This window comes from Manduca sexta, chromosome 21 (assembly GCF_014839805.1).
Source record: "Manduca sexta isolate Smith_Timp_Sample1 chromosome 21, JHU_Msex_v1.0, whole genome shotgun sequence".
Taxonomy (NCBI): Eukaryota; Metazoa; Arthropoda; class Insecta; order Lepidoptera; family Sphingidae; genus Manduca; species Manduca sexta.
The window spans coordinates 5,785,626-5,798,898 of record NC_051135.1 but is presented as its reverse complement, the minus strand read 5'-3'; the positions used below and the strand labels follow the sequence as shown (position 1 = coordinate 5,798,898).

General features: G+C 34.1%; 1 protein-coding gene and 1 long non-coding RNA gene across 5 annotated transcripts in view; one reads left to right on the top strand and one right to left on the bottom strand.

Annotated features, from left to right (window-relative positions):
* The window catches only part of LOC115445026 (netrin receptor DCC), a 38,753-nt gene that overhangs the window by 11,189 nt on the left and 14,291 nt on the right, over positions 1-13,273 (top strand). The window lies entirely within an intron of this gene.
* Positions 5,999-10,879, bottom strand: LOC115444697. Its single transcript, XR_003938752.2, has 2 exons — positions 10,649-10,879; positions 5,999-8,263 (listed from the first exon to the last, which is right to left on the bottom strand). It is a non-coding gene; the product is annotated as an uncharacterized LOC115444697 (long non-coding RNA).

The following is a 13,273-nucleotide window of genomic DNA, read 5'->3' as shown; positions in this document are numbered from 1 at the left end:
TAGCTCTAATTGGCCGGCTCGGACCGTTAAAGGCCGGACTACTGGCGTCTATTGATTCGATGACGGATGGGTCTCGGACGAGGGTTGACACTGACGTCGCTGATTAAGGAGTTACATTGTTTAGACTCAGGTTGGCAGTTTACGTTCTAATAAATATTCATCGAGACAACCAAACTTACCCATTGCTATAATGTAACATGCCAGGTAATAAATCAACTTATTGTTGTATCAGTTAAATATTATAATTTGATTGTTTTATTGATTTCGATATGAATAACTTTGTTATGAACAGTCAGAAGTGTAATGAACTATGAATAATTTATTCAAAAATATTTCGCTTAAATGATGTAATAGAGGGTATCGCTATTTCATAAGTTCCAAGTACGGGACTCTTTATTTTCAGAATCATAAGACCCGTTTTACGTTATCAAACCTGCCAGTTTTCACCCATTTTATATAATGAATAAGGTTCTAAAATCGTGAGACGTCGAACAAAATATAATAATCGAATTACTTATTCAACAATAAACAAGCTTATTCAACATTAACTAATTCTGCAGCGCCATATGCGAATACAAATTGTACAAGTACCCGATTAATAATTTTATTTCACTCACATAGCAAATGATTCATATTCCGTCCAAGTAAGTAACCGTTAAATGACTGCCAATGACATTACATCTGCATTATGTCCATCAAAAGATTATTAAGTACTCGTTTTTATTAACAAAATATGTTCTTTGTCGATACGTCAGAGCGATGGCGAAAGTACAAAATGAACGCGGAAGAGTTGCGCGACGCGTCGAAGCGGCGCCTCGTCTCCAACCAAATCAAGCTTATTTAAATTAAAACTGATTTTGATGCGATTTCACAAAGCTTAAGTTCATGTTCATGTTGGAGTTACCTTAATTATTTCAGACGGGTCGGATAACGTCATTGTTCGACATGTTGACCTCGGTTGGGAAATATTTTTTGGATGATTCTTATGTTATTTAAATATATAAAGCTGTAGAGTATAATGTTAAAGTGTTCAAATCAATAGTTTGATTATAATGGACAAGTAACGCATGGCAGCAAACAATGAATATTTAAACTTTACCAATAATTACGGATATTGCAAAATACCAATAAACCAAACATAATTTAATGTTAGTTAATGACGCATCTATTTGTTACACATCAATCAAACAATCCACTAAGAATACAATAACAGCCAGGCAAGAAAAACTGAGAAAACAATAATAGCCAGGAAAGAAACAATCGATTCCAAGCTAAAGATAATTGCTCGTATGTAAACAGAAACGGAACGTTCTAATATATTGATTGGCGGATGTTCGGATATACGAGTGGAGTACTAATTGCCCTCCCGTACTTGTGTCAACGTGACGATGATAAACGAGCAAGTCCCACTGTCACCGGCCAGTCAATTGTTCATGGCGACGAATTGAAGGAAAATCCATTTGCGTCCAAGACCTTTAGTATTGTACATTCTTGTAAAGTTTTCAGTTATTGTTGAATGTTAAATATTTTGGTATCTGTTTTTGGGTACTGGGTAGAATTTAAATCATGAGATACCATTAAGGATATGGTGATTAAATCAAATTTATTGCCTTTGTAAAAAAAACGGTATTTACTGGCGCCATGTGCGAAAGAAACTGTGCGGTATTCTATACCCACACTGGCCGCAAAACCACACCTATTTATAAAATCACTGATTATTATAATAATCTTACTTCTTACTAATATTATAATTGCGAATGTTTGTAGAATTTTTAAATGTTGGTATGTTTGTTAGCAGTACACCCAGAAATCCCTAAACGGATTTCGATTAAATTTAGCTCACAGATAGACTTTGTCTTGGATTAACATATAGGCTACGTTTTATTTTTTTATTATTCCGAATTTTAATATATTGTCTTTGCGTACAAATGCTGCTGTAGGCCGCTAGTCATTTAGGAACATTTATACGAAAAAGGTTTTTTCAAGCAGGCAAAACCGCAATCAATGCTCAGTTAAAAATATGTCTCATGCACTATAGTAATTTTATATATTATACAAGTAGCCAGATGTAATTTAATTTCCAAATATGTCTTTGATTTTCACACAATTTTGTGTAATAGGTAAAAACCCGACATACAAGTACCTACACGTTTTACTGATACACTCAAAGTAAGATCTCAAAGGATCTCATTTTCATCCCGACGTAAAATCTGTGTCATATATCTTTGTTTTACTTTTAATCTTACTGCAAGCACGAAGCAAAGCTCACCTGTTTAAGAACAAGACATTTTTACAAAGTAAAGTTTCAAGAATGCTCTTTCATGAAGACAGCTGAAATGAAAGCGTTATGAGAAGCTTGCGCACTTTCTTTTGTACGATGTGTATAACTAGAATGATTACATCCGGTTGTATTTGGAGGATATTATTTTTTATTATAATATAAATAAAAAGGAAAACAATTTTTTATGCCTCTTTAAGTAGCTGAGTTCTAAGGTGCGTTAGATAAAACGCATTTTTATGATGTTAACAGTTACGGGGAATGCCTATCAGTGCTGTTTCATATTTTATATTCCACAAAATCGTGCAATTGCCACTTCATATTTGCATAATAGAACTGATATAAGCGGAAGTTTGTAAAACCAAGTATCAATCACCTTTCCTCTATTGAAAAAAGTATTCACCAGAACTCTCTAAGTCTCAGAAAAATCCTAGATTGTCGAAAATCTTGGTGAACTCAACACAAAGCTTGAGTCTAGCATCTCGTCCTGGACAAGATATATTTGTTCTCACCAAGACGTAACGCTTTTGTCAGTGAAGTCTAAAGTCATTCCTCTTCAAATAACAGAGAATCTTGTTTGCCCGCTGTATGCATGCAAATGTAAAGAGCATCGGGCGCAATTTTATTGACGACATTCGACAAAGGGTTTTAATATTTGTTTCAAGATATATGCTTCTATTTACGCCTGATTGTAGTGTATTTACTAACCTAAAGTCAAGTAGTGTTTGAAACGATTGCTACATTGTTCATAATAGGAACAAACTATATCGTCGTACATTCATATAGATTCCATCAAAGGTAATTATTTTGTAGAACTGACAAATAGGTAACTAAGTCTTTTAATAGTAAGCCCTTATCTCTCTTGATGGACATTAATAAAATTTACTCGTAAGAAGTAATTAGTTTTGATGCTTTACCATGCATCAATCATGAAATGGGTTATGGAACAGAGAAGCAGATATTTTTGAAATCTTTGGTAATCTTCATTTACTGCATGAAATGCAAAAGCTGTTGCTCCTTGTTGGTTTTGTGAGAACGTGTTATCCCAGACTTGGCCTAGAAAAAGATTAATACAGCGTGAATCTATAAGCAAATCGACTTAACGCTACCTCGCATAGTTAAGAAGCTATGTAAATTATCACTTTTAAATTCCCATATCGATTCTAAGAAACAAATCGGATAAATGACAACCGTCTGCATACATTATAGTTTCCTTGGCTCGTTAATACAGATAATATCTTAAATTCAGGCGCCGTTCGATTATGCAACGCGAATGTATTTATTGCGGTAAAGACAGGCAATTTTACAAGTCTATCGCGTTCTGCGGTCCATGTATGGCGCTTGTAAACAGAGCTAAAGCGATACCGGCTAAGCCTTATTAGCATACAGATTTACTGCTCTCCGTTATGGTTTACAACCGCAGTACTAGTTGATCCAGCTAAGCTTGTATTTTAATGTGAATAACATTAGTTCTGAACTAACTGGGTCCTTAATCGACACTGTAAGTTTGTTGTTGTTTATTTTGTTTTCGTGTACGTTTTAGTTATGCTTGCGTGATATAGTGTCTGGTATTATTGGCATATCTAGGATTTACGGCTTACTTCTTGTTTTTTATGTTACAACTTAGTAGTTTATTTTTATTGTAGATAGTGTTTAATATTATAGAAAATACCTTTCACGTATTAACTGCAATGACAAGTTTGAGTGTATTAAGAAGGTGATTGTTACAATATTGAGGAATACAAAGATATGTACCAAAATTAGTGTCAATTAGGGTTATCACAAACGGTTAGGTGTACGTCAGGCTACTTCAAACCCTCTGGCTTTTGGTATATTTTATGTCAGTCAAGTGTACTTTTTACGCATATTATTAACTGGCTTTATTAAAAAAACAAAATTTCAGTTGGAGTTTTTTAGGGTCGCATGAAGTTGTTAGCATCGTGTTTTGGCCCATAGAATAATTATTATTTTTTTGAATTAAGTATATATTTTTCGAATTAAAATAACGATTGTTTCATTGATTAAATTAACATGAGAATGTTTGGGTATATCCTACTCTTAAAGTCAGACCAACCATAAACTGACATCTGATGCTAAATCCTGATACTAGGTATACATTTTGAGTAGGTAAAGTTTAGGTCGCACTCGTAGTAAGTAGGTAAAGTTGACACGAACGATGAACTGAAAATTGGTATATATCTAAGAGGGTTAAAATATTTATCTACCCTGATACCTTAAGTATGGTAAGCTCTCTGATTATAATTTTTACACCTAATAAGATAAGTATGACTGATCCAAAAATGGCTTCTTCCAGGTGCAGATGGTTTACACTAAAGATAAGTTGTATAATTTTACCAACTGATATAAGGATGCAGTCTCTTTAGTTAGCATTATAATTTTAACTAAAAAAAAACAAAAACACCCATCACGGCTTTATCCTAGACGGGGTAGGTAGAGGTGCAACCGGGACACCAACTTTTCGCCAAATGTGTTCCGTCCAATGATATGATGGCGAGCCGGGTCCAAATTCCTAACTCCGGACTGATACTGACCAGAAAACCCGATATCACTTTGCCCAACCTGGGAGTCGAACCAGAGACCTTAAAGCGGTAGTCGCATACGCAACACAACTACGCAACCGAGGCAGTGTCTAATGATATTCAATATACTGTCCTTATAAACCACCAGTGCAATCAGTTTACCATCTAAAATAAAATAACAAATCCGTCACTTTACTAGTCAGGAAGCAATTTTTCAATTAACATCACAAATTAGGAATCAAGTTTAATCACCAATACCAGGAAAGATAAAAAGCACTAGGATAGAAAACTGAAATTTGTTTTCTTGACAAATCAAAGACCCATGATATATAAACAGGCAATTATCGTGAGCAACTTTCAAATTTACTACATTAAATGAGATTGTAATTTATAAAGCCACTACGTAAATATAAACATAAATTTACAGCTACTAATGACTCTATTTTGCTTTGATACTCATTCCAAAGTTGCCTTCATAAAGCAACAATTTAATTATGAACTTTAATAATAACGGTAAATAAACTAATTATAATTTTCAAAGAGGTCTTTAATTGAGTCATTAATTATAATGCTTTACTCACTGAAGTCATAACAAGAGGTATTTAGATAGATGCGACATTCAGTAACTTATAAACTGCGTTAGGTACTTAAAGTTTGGAAGTAGCTCGTCGTAAACAAGATCTTGTAATAGTTACAAGCGGAGGGACGGATGATTTGTGGTTCAAATTATAAGATCCTGCCACAGTGTCAAAGTTAACAAATGTCGCAAATGATTTAGATGCTATATGTCAAATTAACCTTCGATTAGGCTCATAATTTTGTTGTGAGGGCGACAATATTCTGGTTTTATTCTCGGGTCGCACAATCAATATCTGATTAGTGATTTTGTAAAATTTGTATTGTGATCGATTGTATTGTGATTGGAAACGTGGCAGAAGACTCGTTACCTAACCTAAGTGATAATACTAGTCAGGTACTTTACAATGTCTATCGCAGAATTCAATAAATAATCCCACTAGCATTTTTCAATCTACCTCAAAAATGTATCATCAATCACAAGATCTTGTTTATCAAACACAGTTATTTTTGCCGTGCTTACAAATAATTTATTCTGATTGGTTCATTCTAAAAGTCGGGTTTAAGATTTAGATTGGGATCGGTTATTGGAAACGGCTTTAAGTCGATGACTTAAGACAGATTTATTATATCACTTTACGCTCATTCAAGTTCACAGCAAAACAAAAATTACGAAGAATACCTCTGTTTCAAATATCCTATTCACATTTTAAAATTTTATCAAAAACTATAGAGAAGGTAATCCAAAGCTAGACATTTGTTTACATTTTCTTTAATCCTTGAATAAAACACAAAATTATTCTAAATCCTGCTTTACCCTTATAACTTGTGTCGTAGTAAAAACTTGGAGCGAGGTGGCGCGGTGATTCTATTCTACCGCTATTCTCGAAAGGCCGAGACGCGCTAAAAGCATGTCGACTCCAATTTGGATTCGCTGTCACATCCCACTCTTCTGCGTTGATACAATTTTCCTTTTTACCTATGAAATATTAGAAAGGAGCCACTTGACGTGTCGGGTATGCTGCTTCCTGCTTCATGTAACATATGCATAAATTTATTACTTAGTTTCTTTTTGAAATTGAACTGTGAATGGGTATAAGTTTTATTAGAATATAGAGAGTTGGAGCAATTAGGTGTTTGCTTATTGCCAATATTGTCCTATTGAATGTATCGTGGGTTTTAATAATTTTAAGTTTATTGAGCGGGAATAAAGACTTTTGTACAATGTATGTTTATTTAACTGCCTCAGTACCGTAGTTGTATTACGGTACAATTGCAGTACTTAGGTCTCGGGTTCAATCCCGGGTGGGGCAAAATGATATTGGGGTTCTCTGCTCAGTCTCAGCCTGGAGTCTGGAATTCGTGCCCGATATGTGGATAGACTTTCCTCCTATCACATCATGGGACGGGATGCAAACGGCGGAACGTGGGTACAGTACCTCAGTGCCTCTGCCTACTCCATCGGAAATAAAAGACGTGAATGTGTATGTAGTTATTTAAAATAGTTAAAGGGGGATTTTTTGCAAAGTCAAGACAATACAGATTATAAAATTCGAAATATGATTTTCGATATGCCCGCTAATTACCTAATTTTTTTACAACTGTAAATAAAAAAGAAATGATAAACATCAACCTATTAGAAGTTACAATTATTAATTCATTTTATACATAGATATTGGAATCATAATAAAACTTGTTAATAAGCAGGACGTAGATATCTAAAAGGTGCATTCCATTTTACATAATATAATGAATTCTTTACAAACTTATTAATTTAATTGGCCACACTAGATTGATAAGGAAGATTTTATTGTAAATAAAAAAGAACAATAATAGTAATAATAGGTACTATGATGTTTCATTTAAGGTCCAAATTCAAATAAAAAAAAAGGGTAAATCAAGACGTTACTGCCACTTGGTCCGTACAAAAAATAGTTTTATTTAGAATATAAATACATTAATTTCCTATGTTATACTGATCACTTTTATATTGAATGAGTTTCCGATCAACATTTATTTTATTGATTGAAATTAACGTTTTGTCACCATTGTCTTCTGTTTGAATCAATTCAGTCTTAATATTTTACTTTAGATATTGAGAGTAAGTCAAAGTTATTGTTACTTTTGCCTACAGTTTAACGATTGTGTCGTGGCACCTCTTGTGGCTTTTGCTTAAGTGGTTATTTCCACAGTTCATGAAAAAACTGCCTGTCAATCGGAATACTTACTAGGAGCCTTTTCAGTCTTGAGATAAAAGTTTTTCATAGAATAATAATATCGCACCTTTAGAATTAAATTAACATTATACAAAAATCAGTTTCTTTTTTTGGTAAATTGGTAAAAGGCACTTAATATATTATTTTTAATCTAAATGAAGTGTATAAGATATTGCTTCAATCATACATCTATACAATTAAAATCTAATATTTTGAAGTGTAATATTATAAAAATGACGCGAATCAAAAAAGGGGGAAATAGTAAGGACACTTTTTGGCCAGAAAAAATGCAACAGTGATTTTCATCAATAATTAGAAAAATGCTAGTTTTATTGATCAAAGCCACTATCGCATTTTTTATTATGTCAGTATTCATTCTGAAAGTGCGATATGTACAAATTAAAACTTACATGAACAAAACAATTTAATAGGTTCACCTTTATACTTAGATTATAATTTATTAGAATAACTTCTGTCCAGTGATAGTAAAATCGACCCTACATTTGTAAAAATTAAGAATATATCCCAATGTCATAGTCCAATCCTTTTCCACGTTCACTCTTGAGCCTTATGTTGACGTAGGAGAATCCGATGCCACCGGCGGTTACCGTAGCGGACGCCTTTGAATTAAGGTTGTCGTAGGCCATGATGCTCTGAAAATCAAAATAGTAAGTTTAGGTAGGTTAACAAAATGACAAGGTAGTTTAGTAAGAGAACTTGGAATTAATGTGGACACACACAAATACTCATGCCTTTTATCCCTGAAGAGATAGGCAGAGGCGCCAATGGTGCACCTATTTTCTGCCGTGTATAATCCTCCCCATAATTTGATAGGGGTGAGCTTATCGTCACATCGAGCATGAATTGCAGACTCCAGGCTGATACTGAACAGAAAAACTCATCTCTGCCCGGCCCGGAGATCGAACCCGAGACTCCAGCACAGAAGTCGTACCGTAAAATAATGGAATTCGCTATGGACTATGTACTTATATGCAATTATCTCAATACGGATAACTTATCAGATTTAGAGACATCAATACTTTTGTATAATTTTCAAAAGTAACATTTGTTCATTAAAATTAAATTATTTTTCGGATTTTATCGCGGTTTCTTATATTTTAGTTTTCTTCCGACGTTTCGAAGGCTTTGCAGCCTTCATGGTCACGGGGGGGTCCTCCCCAAAAAATAGTTTAATTTTAATGTCTAACATTTGCGTAAACATAAGAAACGATAACATTTAATAATTTCCCAAAGCTGTAATATTATCAACGACACTAAAATACCTAATTAGTATATTTCAAGAACCAATGCTTCCTACGAATATTAATGTTTATGAATGCTAAAATAAACAGCCTGTAATAGAAATGTAGCCAAGTGCCATTATTTTCAAATGTCAGTAAAGTGATAATGAAACTGGAAATAATTAATAAGCTATAAAACCTGAAGGTATGTGGTATCTATATGTGAGTAGAAGGCTAGCTTATTCACACAAAATACTAGGAAATATGCAAGATCCTAAATATTAAGTTACAAAGTGCATTTTGCTACCTCATTTGCTAGTTGCTAATGATTATGAAAACATAAAACAGGGTAATTTCCATATTTAGACGGGGAGACAGAATGTCGTGTACAGTTTGGACATAATTTATAAAGCGGTGCGTATTACAACGCGGTTGCAAAACGTATAAAACAAGACATTACTCTAAATTTGAATATTTATTGCTTGTTATTGAAGTCTTACAGCAGCAGTAGTCAGAGCAAAGAAGTAGCAACTTCATACATTTTAGTTTCAGATGAAACTTTATAATATAGAACGTATCTAAGGTTTGTCAGATTTCATCGCAAACTTTTGTGGTATAACTAAAACGAGTACAGCGTAACTTCTTCTATGGGCATAAGTTATGTTACGAATTTCGGTAGATTTCAATGATTTAAAGCATTTACTATCATAGCTTTCTGAGAAACTATATTCTTATTTCACTGTTTAAATACAAAAAGTAGTAAGAGTGATATAATCAACATTCGTATCGGTCTGCATACGTTTTTGCCGCCCATTACCTCAATCTCACATGAATATGCTAAATTAAAAAATATATATAATAGTGAGATGGGGTCTAAAATTATTTAACCATAAAAAGCAAACTTATAAGTGAACTTATATAGAAGTTTCTTAATACAACACGAAAAGATATGCAGATACCACTGAAACTGCCGCTAGCAACAAAATATTGACCAGGTCTCGATACGCTAAACCTCTATAAGAAATTTTTGAATAAAACACGACTTAAATTTCACAGACCGCGTTGACCAGGTAAATACAAGGAATAATTTAGAAGCACCACCTCAGTCGCTGCCATTCGGTAAGCCGCACAATCGGTTACACTTTGAATATTTGATGGTCGCACTGCCCTGACAATTTGATTTGCACTTGGGTATCGACATAAAGCATTCATACGAAAGATTTCAAAAGGCTATATAACTAGAATTTGTGGAATTTGGTGGATGTATGAAAAGAAAAGAAAGAAGCGGCGATAGCCTAGTTGGGTGTGGAACGGACTGCCGAGACGAATGTCCGCAGGTTCAAATCCCAAGGGCACACACCTCTGACTTTTCTAAAAAATCATGTGTGTATTCTTTGTGAATTTATCGTTCGCTTTAACGGTGAAGGAAAACATAGTGAGGAAACCTGCACATCTGAGAAGTTCTCTATAGGAATTTCGAGGGTGTGTGAAGTCTACCAATCCGCACTAGGCCAGCGTGGTGGACTAAGGCCTAATCTCTCAATAGTAGAGGAGGCCCGTGCTCAGCAGTGGGCAAGTATATAATACAGGGCTGATATTATTATTATGAAAAGAAATAAGATATTAAAAACTTTAAAAAACACGTACATTGAACATTTTAACTGTTCCTTTTCATTCAAACTTGATAACAATTTCAAAAGGATTTTAGTGGGTGAATTTTTAATGACTTGTTGGGTGTTCGATAACTCCAAATATTGGATTTAGATGCATTATTCTTATTGAGGAATTAATACTTACGCTGATTATTCGTTGCTCCTGATTATTATAAAACACATTCTTCACCCTCTTCATCATTGGTATGGCATGATACTGCGCCATTGTGTGATGAATTAGCTGCCGATTACTATTAGTATCACCCATGATCAAATGCTCACCCACCACTGTCGTTATTATAGCCAAGAGCAAACAAAATATCACGAATAATCGCATTTTTATAAATATTGTAAAAGATGTGTCTCGAACGCTCTGTGAATCACGACTGTATGAATAGTAGGTGTAATCTGTATGTAATGAGTATCAATGCCAAAGGTCAGCTCGGGCTGTTCGGTGAACAACGTTGTTTAAATCTATTATGGATTTTAGAAACTTAAGATCTTGCTGATAAAATGGCTGCATATCATAGAACCTATGAATGACGTCATATAAATTTCAAATTGTTAATTTCTTTACGGATTTTACATGAGGAATGTTTGTTTATTTATTTCTGATACTCTGTTATAATAAGAATAATTGATAAGTAAAAACACAGATAAAAAGATTCTAAATACACCATTATGATGTTGGAAGTGAAATTTAAGCAAATTTCCAAAAAAAAATCTGGATTAGGGGTAAAAATTTAGAAGCGAGAACCATAATTAAAATTGAAAACAAAACTCCATTAAGAGTTACATTGTTCACGTAATAAATCGACTTAAATCGAATGAATCACACCTTTTTGAATGTTAGTCTGTTTAATAAGTGAAGGGTTGCACGCACGGAGCCAGACAATAGGGACGACGGCGGAAATTGTGGGCCGAAGGCATTTTCTATTTTATGCGAGGGATGGCACGAAGGGTACGTGTATTAGTCCGAATCCATTCCGTCTCTTCCGGTAGAATGTTGGGAACTCTAGTCCCGTTTTATGAAAGCCGTCGAAGGTGGATCGACTGGTATCTGCCCGAACAATGGTGTTTTGTGAATCATGAAAATAAACGGTAATGTTACCTTTCTCTACTTTGATTATGCCCGTAAGTATTGCTATTGTTCGTTGCATAAAACATTTCAGTATAATATATTATAAACGGAGTGTGTTATGAACCGCATACCTCAAATATATATTTTAAATATAATTTATTTGATTATGATAACAAAAATGATATTGAAATTAAACTATTTATGAATTTTATCGCGTTTATCTATATTTTTATTTTTTCCCGAAATTTCGAAGACCTGCAGCCTTCATGGTCACAGGGCGGACTCAGTCGTAAATAGTTTTATTTCAATGTCTAAAATTCGCTTAAAAATAAGAAATCATACAACAAAAATGATATTATGAACTTATATTTTTTTAATTTTATATGTGCATGGCAAAGTGACGCCACTGCACCTCGTGGTGAGTGAAGTGGGGTCCGATAGAATGTCGACTGACGAGAGATGATTGGTGATTACCCCTCATCAGATATATATTAGAATTACTTATTTCCTAAAATTGCACATAATGCAATTCCTCACTGATTGCATTCGATGAATGCTCCATCTTCTATCGTTTCATTTAATGCTTTCTCCCCTTGTTCGATACCTATTAAAGATAACGAATGTAGCGTTAGTATTCTTCGATAAAGAACTAACATAGTAAAGTACTTAGTATAGATATGCAAACGCTTATACACATATTCTACAATTTTATCTCAATCAATTTATCAGTAACAAGGAATATATACGTGAAGTTAATGCATCGCCTGTGGAAGTTTGACCTTTGAACAAGACTATTACATTTATCTTCTCAATTGTAACAAATCTTTTCCTTGGTTCATAAAATAAAGCTGCAATTGTGACTAATACCCGAGTCATCACATCCTGTCTTATTCCATTAATTTTATCCTTCTTGTAACCAGTGTCTTCAATGTTCGTGCTTTCTAGAATGTTCTTAAGTAAGTTAAGTTTTTATCGACTACTGATAGATGAAACGCTGAAGTCAGAGAAAATGTGAAAGTTAGATGTATTTGATGTTATTTATTATCAATTGTTTACTTTTCTTGTCGATTATTAGGACCATGTGAAATATCAGATCATTTAAATTGACCACTATCTAAATTCCAAATGTTTCGTAAACTTTATATTCCGAAAATCTTTTAGGTTTGGTAAATCATACATATTTTGTCCTACGTGCGAATCTTGGTAAAGCATTGTAGCTGTGATATACGGAACTCGTTTCTCTAACGAGAGCCCGGGTAACGGGTAAACACGTATGGTAATCCCGAACTCTTATCCCTCATTTATTTAGAGTTCATATCATAAAATTTTATGACGTCTTTGCACACGGCGGCAAAAATGATAAACATGATGGAGGAGTTTTTATCTATGAGTGCGTTTACATAAGGGCGGACGGAGGTGGTCTTTTTAATGATACTTGTAGGAATTTTGTGAAATATATAATAATAATATCAGCCCTATATTATAGGTATACTTGCCCACTGCTGAGCACGGGCCTTCTCTACTACTGAGAGGAATTAGGCCTTAGTCCACCACGCTGGCCTAGTGCGGATTGGTAGACTTCACACACCTTCGAAATTCCTATAGAGAACTTCTCAGATGTGCAGGTTTCCTCACGATGTTTTCCTTCACCTTTAAAGCGAACGATAAATTCACAAAGAATACACACAT